General features: G+C 31.8%; 3 non-coding genes across 3 annotated transcripts; all 3 read right to left on the reverse strand.

Annotated features, from left to right (window-relative positions):
* Positions 1–3,813: 3,813 nt before the first annotated feature.
* On the reverse strand, positions 3,814–3,921 carry LOC113784209 (small nucleolar RNA Z152/R70/R12). Its single transcript, XR_003470225.1, has one exon. It is a non-coding gene; the product is annotated as a small nucleolar RNA Z152/R70/R12 (small nucleolar RNA).
* Positions 3,922–4,036: 115 nt separating this feature from the next.
* LOC113784201 (small nucleolar RNA R11/Z151) lies at positions 4,037–4,121 on the reverse strand. The gene has a single exon (XR_003470217.1). It is a non-coding gene; the product is annotated as a small nucleolar RNA R11/Z151 (small nucleolar RNA).
* Positions 4,122–4,206: 85 nt separating this feature from the next.
* Positions 4,207–4,305, reverse strand: LOC113784220 (small nucleolar RNA Z157/R69/R10). The gene has a single exon (XR_003470236.1). It is a non-coding gene; the product is annotated as a small nucleolar RNA Z157/R69/R10 (small nucleolar RNA).
* Between the last annotated feature and the right edge of the window lie 11,602 nt (positions 4,306–15,907).

The raw sequence follows: 15,907 nt of genomic DNA on the forward strand, positions 1-15,907 counted from the left end.
AAATTTTATCTGTCAATTGAGTTGCGACGAGTGTGAAACTTTTCAAGAACACTGGTGAAGGTGTTAGACAAACTGAATATGTGATCATCATTTGTAGCCTCAGGTATGCCACTGATTGTACTAGACCCGACATTGCCTACGTCGTAGGATTATTGTGAAGGTTTACAAGTAGACCTAGTATGGAGCATTGACACGCTATCGAAAGAGTCATGAGATACCTTAAAAGAACATGAGTCTCGAATTACATTATCAAAGATTTCCTATTGTCCTTAAAGGATACAGTGATGATGATTGGAACACCTTATCGAATGACTCCAAAGCAACTAGTGGCTATATTTTTAGTATAGTCGGCGGTGCTGTATCTTGGAGATCGAAGAAGCAGGCGATATTAGCTCAGTCCACTATGGAGTCTGAAATGATAGCTCTAGCTACTGCTAGTGAAGAAACAAGCTGGTTGAGATGCTTGCTAGTAAAGATCTCTTTATGGGAAAAATCTTTGCCAGCTGTGTTGATCCACTACTATAGTACTACGACTATTGCAAAAATTGAGAATCGTTATTACAACGGCAAGAGATGATAAATACGTCGTAAAAACAACACCGTTAGAGAATTACTTTCTAAAGGAGTTGTTATAGTGGATCATGTATGCATTGATGAAAATTTAGTAGATCCTTTGACGAAAGGATTAGCTAGAGAAAAGTCTTAAATACATCCAAAAGGATGGGACTATTGTCTATAGATAAATGAGTCACTTATGATGGTAACCCAACCTTATAGAATGAAGATCCCAAGAATTAGGTGTAATGGATAATAACAAGTCATAGAGATAAGAGATGAACATGCTATATTATATATGAGAGAATCATGATTCCTAAAGCGATAAAAGGATGAGATAATAGAAACTCTTAATGAGATCTATACTCTATGTGGAGTGGAGTACCTAGCTACATGAGTACTCTTGATAGACTCACCTAAGTGAATGTGGAAGTGGAGCCACTTCTTATGGAATTTCGAGGCAAAATTCCTAGAGTATTCACTATAGTGGGATACACGTGCATGCGATAAATGCACGGGATTTTGAGAAAACACCCAAATGAAAAGGTTGTGTGTGGGTTTGATGCCAGAGATAGAGTTCAAGATTACGAGTCACTTTTGTTGAATCTGAATCTTACTTGTTATGCAAAGGTTCAAGTCAAGAGAAACTTTTGTTTATGCACAATCTTATAGAAGCGATTGACGCTATTTCACAAACATTCTTCTTAAATTCTAGTCGAGGATTGTTGGAAATGATGATGATATTAATGGAAGATTGTTGGAAATAATGATGACATTAATGACATATGGTGTTGTTGTGAATTGAAAAATAAGGAAGTCCCACATATGAGGGATATCACACACTAGTAGTATATATAAGGTGGAGGTATGGTACTTGGGTGTGCTCCAAGAGTTACCCCAATTTTGTAAAGGAGGAAGAACACATGCAAAATTGACCACCACACATGTGCGTACGCGTCGCCACCGTCGTCTGGCTCGGTAGGGTCGGGCTTGGGGTTCGGCTAAATGGTGTTTTATCTTTTTGGCATATGAAAATTAATAATTTATTTAATTAAATGAATACTTGAGTTTTTATCTCTTATTGATATGTTAATTATGTAATTGCCCTCCACCGAGTCAACATTCAACATTTGATCAAGTCAGTTCCTTGCCCCCCGATTTCGCGCTTCAGTTTTGTTGGTCAAAACCCTAATCGCTAGTCTCGCGCGTCTGTTATTGTCCGGTCAAAAACCTAAGTAAAAAATGAGTGCACGTTTCGGTGGTTAAACAAATCGCGGCTCATGTTTCTGTGGTAAAAACCTAAATATTAGAGTACACATTTATTGGATCAGACCTAATGGATCACACTTTTCTCTCTGATGCATTCGCGGATTTCCTCTATAAATAGAAGGTTCTCCTTGGTTGGAAAAGCACACCAAAAACACTTCAAATCTGAGGTTTTCTCTCTTCTTCCCCTTTCTTACTCACTTCTTCTTTTTCTTTCGACTGGTCTTAATGTCATATTACGAGTGGTATTCATTCGACTGTCATATTAAGGGTGTAATTCTAGAATGATTTTCAACGGTGTAGTAGTACTCCGATATAGTGATCTGAGCTGTTTTATGCTATGGACTTTGTGGTTGATAGTCTGCCTTGCACAATTTGGACAGTGCCTCAAAACGTCTTAAAGAGATCGTCCTCGTCCACGACTCAACTCAGTAATATTTTCGATGACATACAATTTTTTTTCAACGTTTTTTTGAAATTCAAAAATATTGAATCAATGGTCTATATAAAGTTGTTTGTGTAATATATTGAATCAAGAGAATCCACATCACCAGAATCCTCATAATCAATGAGCATCTTTGCTATCGCTCAAAATACATTTGTGATTTGATACACTTTTCTAAAAGTAATGCAATAGATATTTGCATCTTGGCCTTTTCTTCTAAAGATATATTTTTTTGTTTGTACGATTGAAATATTAATAAAAAAATTAATTGCAATAAGAGAAGGGGCAAAGAACAAAACCCTCCAATCGTTAACCCTCCAATCACCATTGATTCCAATGGTTACCCCATATAACCAAAGATCGATCACTAATATTGGAAAGGTGCTCACAATTAATTAGAAGAAACATTTTGGCAATTGAATATTTTTAGAGCAGACTATAGCCATTTAGAGCTTGTTTGATTCACATTTCAAAAACTCTATTTTAGTTTTTGAAAATTTAAAAACTAAAAAACTTGTTTGGTTTACTTGTTTCTAAAAACTGTTTTGTAAAACTATTTTTAATATTATACTTTTTAAAACTAAAAAAGCAAAATAAATGAATAGTATTTTACTTTTCATTTTTTAGTGTTTTTTTTAACTCTATAGTTAAAATCTGTTTTAAAAACTAGAGTTGTCAAACAAATTCTTTTTAAATTTTCTTTTTTAAAAACAGTTTTCTAAAATTTATATAGAAATAATTTTCAAAAATTAAAAAGTAAAACACAATCAAACATGCCCTTAATATTCGTCTCAGTTTCGCACTCTTTGAATTAAATTGGGTGCAACTCAGAATTGTTTGGCTACTCACATTCCTCTAAGAATTTTTTTTTAAGAAAATAATTGAAAAACTTAATTGTTTTGCTTTATTTTACTAGAAATATTTTTAAATTTGAATTAATATTTATTATTTTAAATTTACAAATATTATTGACTTATTTTTATTTATTAGGGTCCATTGACTTAATTGGAGCAAGGCTCATAAAGATAGAATTAGATTAAGTAAAAATATTATAATTTTATTCTCTTTGACTTCTTTTTGAGCCATCTTTTGAATTAATAGGTATTTTTATGGCACTACTTCCAATTATCAATCAGAACCTCCATAACGAACTATGATGTCTTTCAGTTTCAACTGTGAAATCCCCTCATCTTTAACTTTATATAATTCCCAATTACACCAAGATGAAGTTCGACACTATTGATCCTGAGTTTGATACTTCTTATCCACTTTTCCATTTCCTTATGATCCATTTTCCCCATTTTCATGATGATTAGTATGGATTCACACTTACACCAACATAGTATGGTCCATGCATCTACAGACCACTGGATAGTATGGTCCATGCATCTACAAACCACGGGGAAGCCCAAATTTGACAACCTCCTAGATGGTGGACAATAAGTAGGGGTGGACAAGAAACCGAAATCCACCAAAAACCATAAAAACCAATTATATGTCCATAGGAATTCCATGGTTAATGATGAGGAGATGAAAAGGTTTTAAAAAGTGCTTAGTGGAAGGAGAAGTTGTTGTTAAATAGGTTCACGGCGCAACTTGTGGGTTATGTCCACTGCCCAAAACACTATTAAGTGTTTTCATCTCATCATTGCACCAATTTGATCATAAAATGTTCCAACTATTATAACACATTCATCAAAATACAAATTCAAATAATAAACAATAAAATGATATTTGAAAACAGAATATTAAAATTAAAATATAAAACAGTGGCATCAGTGTGTGTAACATTCAGATCCTTGATTAAAAATCTCACTGAAATCCGCTAAGATAAGTTAATTATCATCATAAGCCAACTAAGTTATCATATCAAGGAAAATTGAAAAAAGGATTCACAATACCAAAAACTAAACCCTAATTTTCATGAAATTGTAAAATATCTATGTGCTCGGACAACCAAAGGTTTGATAATCAGATTCTGGGGAAAGATTCCCAGATCAGAAACTCTAGTCCACAAATTGTATTGTCACAACACATTACAAAACAGAACAAATATAACTACTAATATAAAGAAAAAATCGATTGCAAACAATGAAAATTGAAATTTCAAGTTCGCAAATCTGGACTATTGAAGGGATAGAACAAAGTATTGGATGAAGGGGATGTCGCTGTTTGAAAATAGAGGCAATAGGTTCGAATTTATAGGTCGTGAAAAGAAAGGGGAACCGCAAATTAGGGTTTATACCGAAGGTATAGTTAAAGGGTTATATAGGTTTTTGATCCTTAACATTTAGGTAAGTTTTGGTTTTAGTCTTTTGAAAGAAAAAAAAATTAAATTTTATACTTGTAATATAAGAATCTCATTGTTTTGGTTGTTGATGTTAATTACTCATCTAAATTAGATGTTATATAACATTTTGGTGCCATATTGCACTAACTTGTCACATCATCCAGTTCAACATCGAATGGATGATTTTCTTTTGGCAAGGACAAAAATAAATACAATTATTATAGAGATCAAAGCAAAATGATATAAATCATACATAAATCATATATTATCCAAAAAACTTTAATTTCAGTTTTCAACTTCAACTATTCTATATACAAGTTTTTCATTCTTGTAAAATAATTGATTTTTTGTTTATCTTCTATTTTCTTCTATTATATCTATATATTAGTTACATTTAAGTTGTTTTATTTATCTTAAGTGTCAATACAACTCAAAAACACACTATCTCATAAATTGTAAAGTTCATAAATACATATTTTCTCATAGTTCATCAATAATTTTTTTTAAAAAAAAAACTCAAGAGTATACTCCCTTAATTTCTATGAATAGTTTGACAGATCCTTAAACATACTTGAGCAAAGTACAAACAATAACTACATTTATCAACACAACTCAAAAAGACAATTGAGATTAAGGCACAAACACTTGAGGTTACGATTTCGAGAATTATATGTTCATATGTGATAGAGATCTCGAGAATTATATGTTCATATGTGATAGAGATCTCGATAATTATATGTTCATATGTTCAAAGTACTTGCGATATGTGACACATAGATTGTAATTGAGATTGCATAAAGGTTATACCTCTTGACCTTAACATGAGTGGCATTATCTCATTAAATATTTGTTCAACTATTAACAAAGTTTTCATGGGGTTTGTACGTACCTTTAAAGTAGCAATGTCAATTTACAAGGAAGGGGGTTTGAATTGTAAATTCAGCTATTTAAAATTTTCTGATAAAAACTTAAGAAAATAATTCAATAATGATCTTGGTTATAAAAATAGAAAACGAAGAACATTCTTAGTTCTGGAAACTGAAAACGGAGAAGTTCTTGGTCCCGGAAACAGAAAACAGAGAACGTTCTTGGTTAGTTAAAATCACAGTTTTAGTTTATCTATTTAACTTTATAATCAAAATGACTGAAAGTAAATAGATATAAGGAAGAGATACCACACAAAGATATATCCTGGTTCACGCAACTCGGGCTACGATCAGTCCTCACAATTGTGAGATTTTCCTTTAAGTGTTTAAACGAAGAACGTTATTGGTTTTACACAGTTTTTGTTACGATCAACCTTGATCTGTAACAACAATTCCTTTCCACCCAGAAATGATTCAATCAAGTCACCTATCAATCTTGAGAGGATTTTACAATTCATCTTTTAACCATAAAAGGGTTTTTACAACAATACTCAAACTATAAACAACCCTTATGTTTGCTGCTGAAGATCAAGTGTAACAGGCTGGAGAATGATTATCAATCTGGAGAATGATCATTTGACACTTTTGTTTTGAGTTGTTCCTTTGATCCTTTGATCATTTTGAGAAATTATTTTGCCCATACGAGAGCTGTACATTCCTAGTATATGAACTGATGAGATCTTTCCTAGTACAAGATATTTCCTTACATTAAAAACTGACGAGATCATGCTGAAGTAGCAATATCGATTTACAAGAAAGGGGGTTTGAATTGTAAATGTTCCTATTTAAAATTTCCTGTTAAAAACTTAAGAAAATAACTCAAGATTGATCTTGGTTGTGAAAACAGAAAACGGAGAACGTTCTTGGTTTCTGACCGGAAAACAAAGAACGTTCTTGGTTAGTTAAATCAACAATTTAACTTATCTATTTAACTTGACAATCAAATAGAATGAAATTAAATAGATAAGGGAAGATATATCACACAAAGATATATCATGGTTTACCCAATTCGGGTTACATCCAGTCCTCACAACAGTGAGATTTTTCACTAAGTGTTCAAAACAGAGAACGTTCTTGGTTTTTACACCACCAATCCAGATCAACCTTGATCTGTTACAATCTTTACCTTTCAACCTAGAAAGGATTTTTACAATCACCTTTCAACCTTGAAAGGATTTTTACAAACACACTCAATCTAACATATAAGATAGAATTGAGTTACAAATGATGTGTGTTATAAAAGTTTTTGAGATAAATGAAAGACAAACTCAATATATAATGATTCAAAGATATAGTGAAGAGAGTTAGAGTTTGCTTGAAGAGTTTTTATGACTTGTTACTTGAACAAGTGTTGGTAGATTTATAAATTGAACTCTTGCCTTCATCTTCCAATTGATCTTCAATTTATAGATGTTAAAAGGCTTTGAATATTCAGTTTAAAATGAATATATCCATTGGAAACACTTCCCAAGTGTTAGATATATTTTAAAGCAATTAAACATGTGTTTATTTGTTGTCCAGAACGTTCTTGACAAAACGAAGAACGTTCTTGTTTTTGGGTTTCATGGAAAACGTGAATGAGTGAGTGAATGAGTTGTCACATGTCAGTTGGCACTGTTTTGAGTCAGGTTTATGCAGAACTTTATGCAGAATATTGTAAGTACGATGTACTTGTGTCCTTGCTCACAACTCATCAATTTGGAGATCAATCTTGAGGCTGTTTTTCACCTTTGGGCATTGATCTTGAGTTCTTGGCTTAACCAATGATTTGAGCAGTCTTGATACTCTTTAATATGTGATTTATAATGTGGAAAATTATCTCTTTTAATTCTGTATTTAAAAGAGAAGTAAAACCAGAATGTTCTTTTGTAAAATAAGAACATTATTCGTTTTGTGTTTTGAATGAGTGTTGGATTTTGACAGATGTTGTGTGCAAGTCCTTTGTCTCAAAAATATGATGTGTTTTATGTAAAAAGGTGCAGTAGCAGTGTCCTTGCTATCATGAATGTCCTTTCACATAGCTCATCAATTTGGAGATTGATCTTGATGTTTTGCTTTGCCTTTGTTGATCCTCTTTGATCGAATCTATCCAAAAAAATCTTGTGTAGATTATTAACTTCCTTTGTGATGAATACTGATGTTTTGTAGTGTTGATAGATGTACTTTTGTATCCCAGATCAATCTTCAATTACAACAGATTTTGCTCTTTGTAAACCAGAACATTCTTGGATTAAAGTTGTGAAACCGAAGAACGTCCTTCGTTTCTGTTTTGAGTGATTGCTGAATTTTGACAGTTGTTGCATGCCAAGCTTTTCTCATCTGTACGTGTGTAAGTGATGCATGGACTTTATCATTTATGTCCAGTTTGCACTTGCTTACTTTAGCCATCAACTTTGAGGATTGGTCTTGCTTTTGATTCTTGATGCATTGCTTGTCTTGCAATGAGGGTTGAAAGAGCAGCAAAAATTATGGGAATGTTTTTATAAGCTCTTGATGATTCCCTTTCACGTTTGGTCCTTTTCGAGGGACACTGATGATCATCAATAGGAGTGCTTTGGGAAGGAGCAGTAGAGGTTCAAAAAGTGGATAAATAAGATCTGCCAAAAAGCAAGAGAGTTCATGATGAATCCAAGAACGTTCTTGACATCTAAGATCGTTCTTCGAATTGGTTGGAGATGAGCTGACTTGTACTTGTGATTGTGTCAGTTGTTTGAGATGATTGCTTGCTTTTAAGTCATGTGTGCATGTCTAGATTGAAAGTACAATCAGCAATGTAATTTACAACTTGTAACTTTGCACTTGCAATTGCCTTACTTGAAGAATGGTCTTGTTTTATACTTTTTATGAAGCATATATTTGATCCTTCGAATTCTAGAATAATTATGACTTAGATTGATGCTTGCTTTTTCTTGATGAAGATATGAGATGAATAAAGCTTCCAGGATCCAATCTCGCACAAAGAAACTGATTATTGTTGTTTATGACAAAAACAAAGACCGTTCTTCATTTCTCAAAACTATGTCAAGATCGATCTTCGTTTTACTGCTTTTGCTTTCTTGATTTTAATGAGATATGCTTTGTAATGTTTGGTACCTATCTTGTTTTAACACACTCAAATACACATGTTAAATACCAAAACACTTAGAATCATAATTAGAATTCTTAATTAACTTTTTGTTTGTTTTCATCAAAACATTAAATTGAGATTTTGTCTCAACACATGCTTGCTGAAAAGGACAAGAACGTGGAGAACGTTCTTGGTTTTGCAGATTATGTCAAGAACGTTCTTGGTTCAGTTTTGTTTATTTTTAGCTCTTTCTTTAAATTGATTTCTCTAGCATTTGCTTTGTACCTAACTTGGATTATTACACTCAAAAGTATATGTTAAATTAATACATAATTTAGAATCATAATTAGAGTCTTTAATTAACTTATTATTTGTTTACATCCAAATATTAATTTGAGATTGTTGCTCAACAACCTCTTGACCTTAACCTTGAAATGGACCATGGAAGGGCAACAAATATGATCAAGTGGAAAGTGACATTTAGCAGTTTTGGGATTAAGATGATACTTCATAATATGCAATAACAAGGTGTTCTTATTATTTGCTTGAATGATCGTGAGGGATGGGATAATAAAGAAATGTTTGATGTTGATTGCATGTTTATGGTCAATTGAAATGTGTGCTCTTATTATTTGCTTGAATGATCGTGAGAGATGGGATAATAAAGAAATGTTTGATGCTGATTGCATATTTATGTTTTATGGATAATAGAGAAAGTATGAATGATTTTTCATGGGAACTGTTACTTTCAACTAAGGTTAATTTTTTATGCGGTCCCAGTAACTTAAAGTTTAGTCGGAAGATAAGTAAAGTTTGACAAAAAATTGTTTCAGTCAAGAGTCAAACTCAATTCTCTCAAATGATTCATTCTTTTTTATAGTCCAAATGATTTTTTCCTTAACTAAAGTTAACTAACAACTTGAGTTCATTGATTTATTCAACTCGGATTAATTTTTTCACCCTTGTGAAATATCATTGGTGAAAATAATTTCCTAAATGTAAATCAAGTATAAAAAAATTTCAACTTTTAAATTTTTAGAACTCCTCATTTTAATTTTTGACTTTTTTCATGACCATTTATGCACCATAAAACTCAAACTTAAAATTTATGTAATTCTAGAAATTTCAGTTTTTTTAGTTTTCAAGTATTCTTCTTAATTCCAAAAAATATCAATTGAAATTTCTAAAATTCTAAAAAAAAAAAAAAAAAAAAAAAAATCAAAATTTGATATTTTCGACATGGTTGTTTATAATGTAACCTTTATTTTTTCCATTGCAAAAAAAAAATATTTATATATTTGATTGAGGCATTCCCAATTAATAAAGTAAGTTTAATAAGAAAATAGATATTATTAATTGTTCTAGTATATTATTTTATATATAGTCAAATATTTTAATTTGATATATTCAATGTACGATAAATTGTAATGCATTGGGTTATAGAGGTTAGAATATAAAATAGAATGATTATTATCGTTACCAAATCAGATATGGTGATAGAAAGAAGAAAAAAAGGACGAAAGTCAAACTTTACATTGGATTATGATAAAGGTGAAATATATAAGTAAGATAATTGTTTGACAACAACTGCTACTAGAAATATGGTTGTTCATTGAAACTTAATGAAATACCGTGAAATGGTAGCCAAGGATTGATAATTAGAGTAACTTGTGGATTTTACAACCATATGTTAGTTGATACTTTTGAGTGTGTTTCATTATTGAAAAGTTTAAGTGAAAAAGAGAGAAAATATGTTCCTAATATGACAGTACGACGTTGCATTGAGGTACATATTTTCAATTGAACTCACAATTTCTCAACAACGGTGTGTTAAATTGAACTAGCAATTTCTCATCAATAGCATAGTCATTCCAACCAATGGAAACTTGACTTTTGATGTTTTTCTCTCAAATTTGAATCTAAAAAAAAGTTTAATCTTGATTGTTTCCTTGTATGAATGGATAATGAAAAATGAATAAAAATATTCTATTTAAAATGAAGGAACATGTTAGTATTTAAAGAGACATGGTTCAATTCATGTAAATCGATTAATAAGTGTTTAAGAACAAATATTTCAATTCTAAATTACATGAATTGACTTTCATATTGTATAAGTCAACTTATGCACTTCAAGGGAATCTAATAAGTCGACTTACACACCAGATGAATGGATTCACTTGTTCAAAATATTTTGAATTGGTTTCAAGACCTCTATAAGTTGATATAGATACTCATGAATGGACTCACATGTTTTAAACATTATAAATTGGTTTCATTTGAAAAAGGTTTTTAATGCATTACATTACTCTCAAAGATATTTCTAACATGCACTTAAGTTTATGAATGATAAAATAAATTTCTTACAAAGTTCTTAGAATTTAAGAACTTATGTGGATTTCGAGACGCGAAAAATCAACAAAAGCACGTAAAAATATCTATATATAAAACCAAGTTTTTACATGCATCAAAATATTAAATCAATCATAAGGAAATTTGAACGCACATGCTCTTCATTTTTTATGAAGTCAAAACTTGAAAAACTTGGTTGATTTGTTGATGAACTTCTCAATATCTTTAGAAAGGAAATGTTTTCCCTAAGTATCAGCATGCATGAATTTTTGAAACCTTCAAAGTTGTATAACTTCTACAAATGTTGTAAAACTTTCTTCCCCTTTGAAATTATAATAAAGAAAGCGCCAATCACAATATTAGAAGTATCACATAGTTCCTATTCAATATATATAAACACCAATCTAGATGATTCACCCATACAATCCATAGTTACTAAAAAAAAAAACCATAATTGCTTAAAGGTTTAAACATGTCTTTGGTCCTTGCAATTATAATATCTTTTTTTATTTTAGTAATCATATGTTTTTTTTGTTTGGTTAATATCTCTGCAAATATAGTTTTATTTTAAAATAGTTCTTCCATCCAATTTTTATTATAAAAATTGTAAACACCATTAAAACGTAATTATTTTTTAACCCAAAAAAAAATCAAATATTATTAAATTATAACTTTTTTAACATAAAATTAACCCCAAATGTTTTAGTCTTTTTTCCTAAAAAACACCTATATCGCGCTTTTTTCTTCATCATTTCAGTTGTCTTCTCGCTATAGAATTTCTCATGTTGTATCGCAATTTATAAAATGAAAAAAATGTTATATTGCAAGAACAAACCTATAGCGTGCAGCGCACATGAACACACACATATAGTAAAATATGCAATAAATAAACAATTAAATATAAATTTACTTACATGCCCCAACTTCAATCTAGCAACAATATGATGTTCTTATCCCTTAAAAGAGAAGTATCATATAGTCCTCCAAGAAACATAGGTTGTTGCATAAGAAAAAAGATAAACTGAATATATATAGTGCATAAAGGAAATGAATGACGGAAAGGAAATATCAAACTGATTTTTATACAGGTTCATCCACTCGACCTTGCTATGTAGGATACATTCAACTCTCATTCAACTAAAATAAAAGTATGTCAATATTTCAGCAAGTGTATTGAATCATTGCAAGTAATAATAAAACGGTCGTACCGAGTGTCGAACTCAAGGATTGAGTTTTACTATTGAATTATATTTAGTTACTAAAATTGAACAAAAAGTTTCCAAGTTGATTGAAATATTATTTAAAATTGACAGCAGTAGTAAAATTGATCCTTTATAAATTGAGAAAAATGTCAGGGATGAGTTTCACTTCGAATCCAACCTTGGTGTCTAATTTGATCCTAGTTATTAAATTCCTTTAGTGAATTATTACTGAATTCTCTTTATTATTCTTGCAGTAATGTCTTAGTGACAGAACCTTTAATTCCAAAGTAACCCCTAATTCCTTAGTAGATTTAAGATTATAATTAAGCATTACCGTATATAAATTCTCTTGTAAATTATTGCTTTGCAACTAATTTAATTGGTTTCATGACCTGCACCTATGTTTAGACTACAAATTCATGAATTTCTCATCTCAAGCATTTGTAAAGTCCACTTCCGTTTCAAAATACAAATCGTAGAACATTTTAATGTTGATCAAGCAATAAAAAGCATTAAGCACAGAGATGAGAAAAATAATTCAATAAACTCATTCATATAACTAGAAATCAAATCATAAAAATAAGGGTTTCATCTTGTTACACTCATCCCTAACAAATTGGATTTAGTTACTCATGACAAAGATAAAAGAGATAGAGATTAGAGAAGAATTACAAGAAGGATTCATGAATGATTCTTGATAAACTGCTCCAATGATGTTAGAAACGGCCGTCTTTGAGTATCTATGCTAGGGCACAAGTCTCCCAACTTCCCAAGAGTAAAAAAGATCCCTAAAACAGTAAAAATCTGCATTTTTATGGTTGCTGGTGCGCGTCGCGCGCCCCTGGCGCGGAAAACACGCTCCAGGCACGTTTGGGCAGTAGCAGATGCTGGAAAAAGCGCTTCAGGCGCGCTCCAAGCGCTCAACGTCTGATGTCTGGCGTATATTGCATGTTTCGCCTCTTTCGAGTCTGAATTTGGTTCCGGTGCCTTCATGAAAGATGTAGCTATGGACCTTAGCTTTCATTTGCACTGGGTTTGACTCCAATTGGACATCTACAACTCCAGATATGGCTGAAATACTCTACATATGTCATGTTGATTTCTCACCAAAATTCAGCACTGCACTAAAACACAACGCAATGTAAAATTACAAAAAATTCCTACTTAATCAACGAAATAAAAACAAAAAACATTTTATCAACTCAAAGAACAAAAATCAACAAAAAATATCAAATAAATCCTTAATTTAACTGATGATTGAGGATAAATAAGACTAAAACAGTGGGAAAATATGCATATGATGAAGAGTCATCACAATCCCAAACTTAATCTATTGCTTGTCCCCAAGCAACAATTAATTTCAGATTTGGTCGAGTTAAATGCAGACTTAAATTCAATTTCTCAAATTAAATCAAACTCAATTTTCAAAGTTCTTGCTACTGCAAAACATTCATCATGCTCTATGGTTGTTTTCAAAAAGAACAAAAAGACAACAAGATTTGTACACATTGGCATTCATTCATCAAATTCAACTCTCTCTTCACACAATCTCACAAAAATTTCTCTCAAGTGTTTAGAAAGGGTTATGAATTTATCGCTCAAATCCTAGAACATGCATCACGCTACCATAGGCTTGAAAAAATTCTAGTTAGCAATCACAATGCAGTAAACATATACATTTTTGGAGGACTTTCGAGTTGTAGTGAGGCTTAGGTAAGGGTATGACATTTTAGGATAGTAGGCTTTACACCTTGGAGTTAGGCATACATTTCCACCTTATTCTACCATTTTTTTTCTTCACCTTTTCATTATGGAGATTCTCAACAGTGACAAAAGAACCAAGAAGATATTATTTACCAAAGTACACAAATTGATTTTTTTTCTTCTTTTAATTTTTACTTTTTTTTTTTCTTTTTGTGAGAATCACCACCCCAAACTTAAAAAGTTGCTACCCCTTGAGCAACCCCAAACTTAGAATTTTATCAAGACAAGAATTTTTTTCTACCTAATTCCAAGTAAGGTGATTTAATTAAAGTCAGGTGTTTGGCTTGTAATGTGGCTAGTAACCGAAATAAAAGGGCAATGCTCAAAGGGGCTAGTAAAGGGTAAACTTTTCATCGGGTAGTTAGAAAGGCTCAAACGACCAATAAAATTGCCTCAATGTATGCATAAATTACAAGTAATGCAAGTCAGAATTAGTGCAAGTTCTAGAGGGATAACACATGTCTGGATAACCATACAACAAAGAATTTAAGTGTTTAGGCTCAAAAGCTCACAACTAGGATGATAAGAGAGAGTATGAACAATCAAAATAAAGCCAACATGCTTCTGAAAAGTTTAAATTGTATTTTTGAAAAATTGACGACATATTAGCCTTCTACAACCATTTAGTAATCAAGAATGCATGCATTAGGAATGCTTGTCGACTTGAGCAATAACATAATCTAAGAAATGAAATTTAACTTGCGAAATCACAAACAGAAATTTTAAGATTAAGTGCAAGTCAGTACAATTGTTTCATTGTAGTACATATTTAGTGAAAGGAAAAAAAAAAAGAACATAAAGACAACAAAGTCACAATACACTTACATTAAACAAAGAAAACGAGAAAATGGAAAGAAACAGGATAAACAACAGAAAGAAAAAAAAGGAAAGAAAACTTCTCTTAGTTTAGTAGTTCAAGGAGTCTCGTTTAGATCATTCGCTCCTGTTCCGCTATAGTCGCAAGTATACTGGTGAGGTGCAAATATATCAGCCTCCTGGTGTCTATTGTGCGAAGGATGTACCTGTGACCTTAGTTCGTTTTGCTTTTTTTTTTCTTTCCTTTTTTGGGTTGCCATTAGGTCATGAGATATTGGAGGAGGGTTTGGGATGTGAGAAGATGGGGGTTTTAAAACTTGGCCGTGAAGAGCGCTTCAGGCGCGCATCGACAATGACAATACTTGGAAAAAGCACTTCAGGCGCGCGTTGACAGTGACAAATGCTGGAAAAAGCGCTTCAGGCGCGCTTGGGCGCGTGTTCGGTCATTTGGAGCTGTACAGTCGCTTCTCAACGCATCTTTTTGATTTTTTGCTCATACCAAACATCAAAACTAAGAGAACTAGCAATTAGAAACTAAAATTGGAACTAAATGGAGTAAAATAAATCTGAAATGCAATAAATAAATACGGTGCAAAGGATATAAAATTGGGTTGTCTCCCAATAAGCGCTTCTTTAAAGTCATTAGCTTGACGTCTCAACTACTGTCAAGGTGGCATATATGATAGGAAGAACACATCATCCTTCTTCTTCTTTTTGTTTGGTAGAAATTCCATGAACTTGAGAAATAAAAGATGTTGCTTCCATGTCCTTCTCAAATGTACATTGATGAACAAGGCATAGATTGAATCTAGAACTTTATCAATCTCTTCTTTTTTCTTTTCCTTGTTCGTCTTTTCCTCTTGCTTATCTTCTTCTACCACAACAATGAAATTATCTTCAATCTTCAACTTCTCCTCCATCTTCTCAAACTTAACCACTTGTTCAAATAACCTCTCACATTGAGTTTCAAATCTTTCAATTAAAACCATGTTATTCTTCATGAATTCAACCAAAACGTCTGTAACGTGAAATTCTTTGTCATCTGATTATTTGGATAGAATTTTTGGATGTAGAATTTGTTCCCAACAGATCTTTTTAATATAACACTCGTCGTTTTCTGTAACTTTGAGAAAAAAATCTTCATATTCTATTAGTTCGGCAAGGTCATCAGCACAATTTCCATTCTTATGTGCTTCTCCGCAAAAGTCACACCTAAGAGGCTGCATC

The sequence above is a fragment of the Cicer arietinum genome, chromosome 6 (genome assembly GCF_000331145.2).
Source record: "Cicer arietinum cultivar CDC Frontier isolate Library 1 chromosome 6, Cicar.CDCFrontier_v2.0, whole genome shotgun sequence".
In the NCBI taxonomy this organism is placed as follows: Eukaryota; Viridiplantae; Streptophyta; class Magnoliopsida; order Fabales; family Fabaceae; genus Cicer; species Cicer arietinum.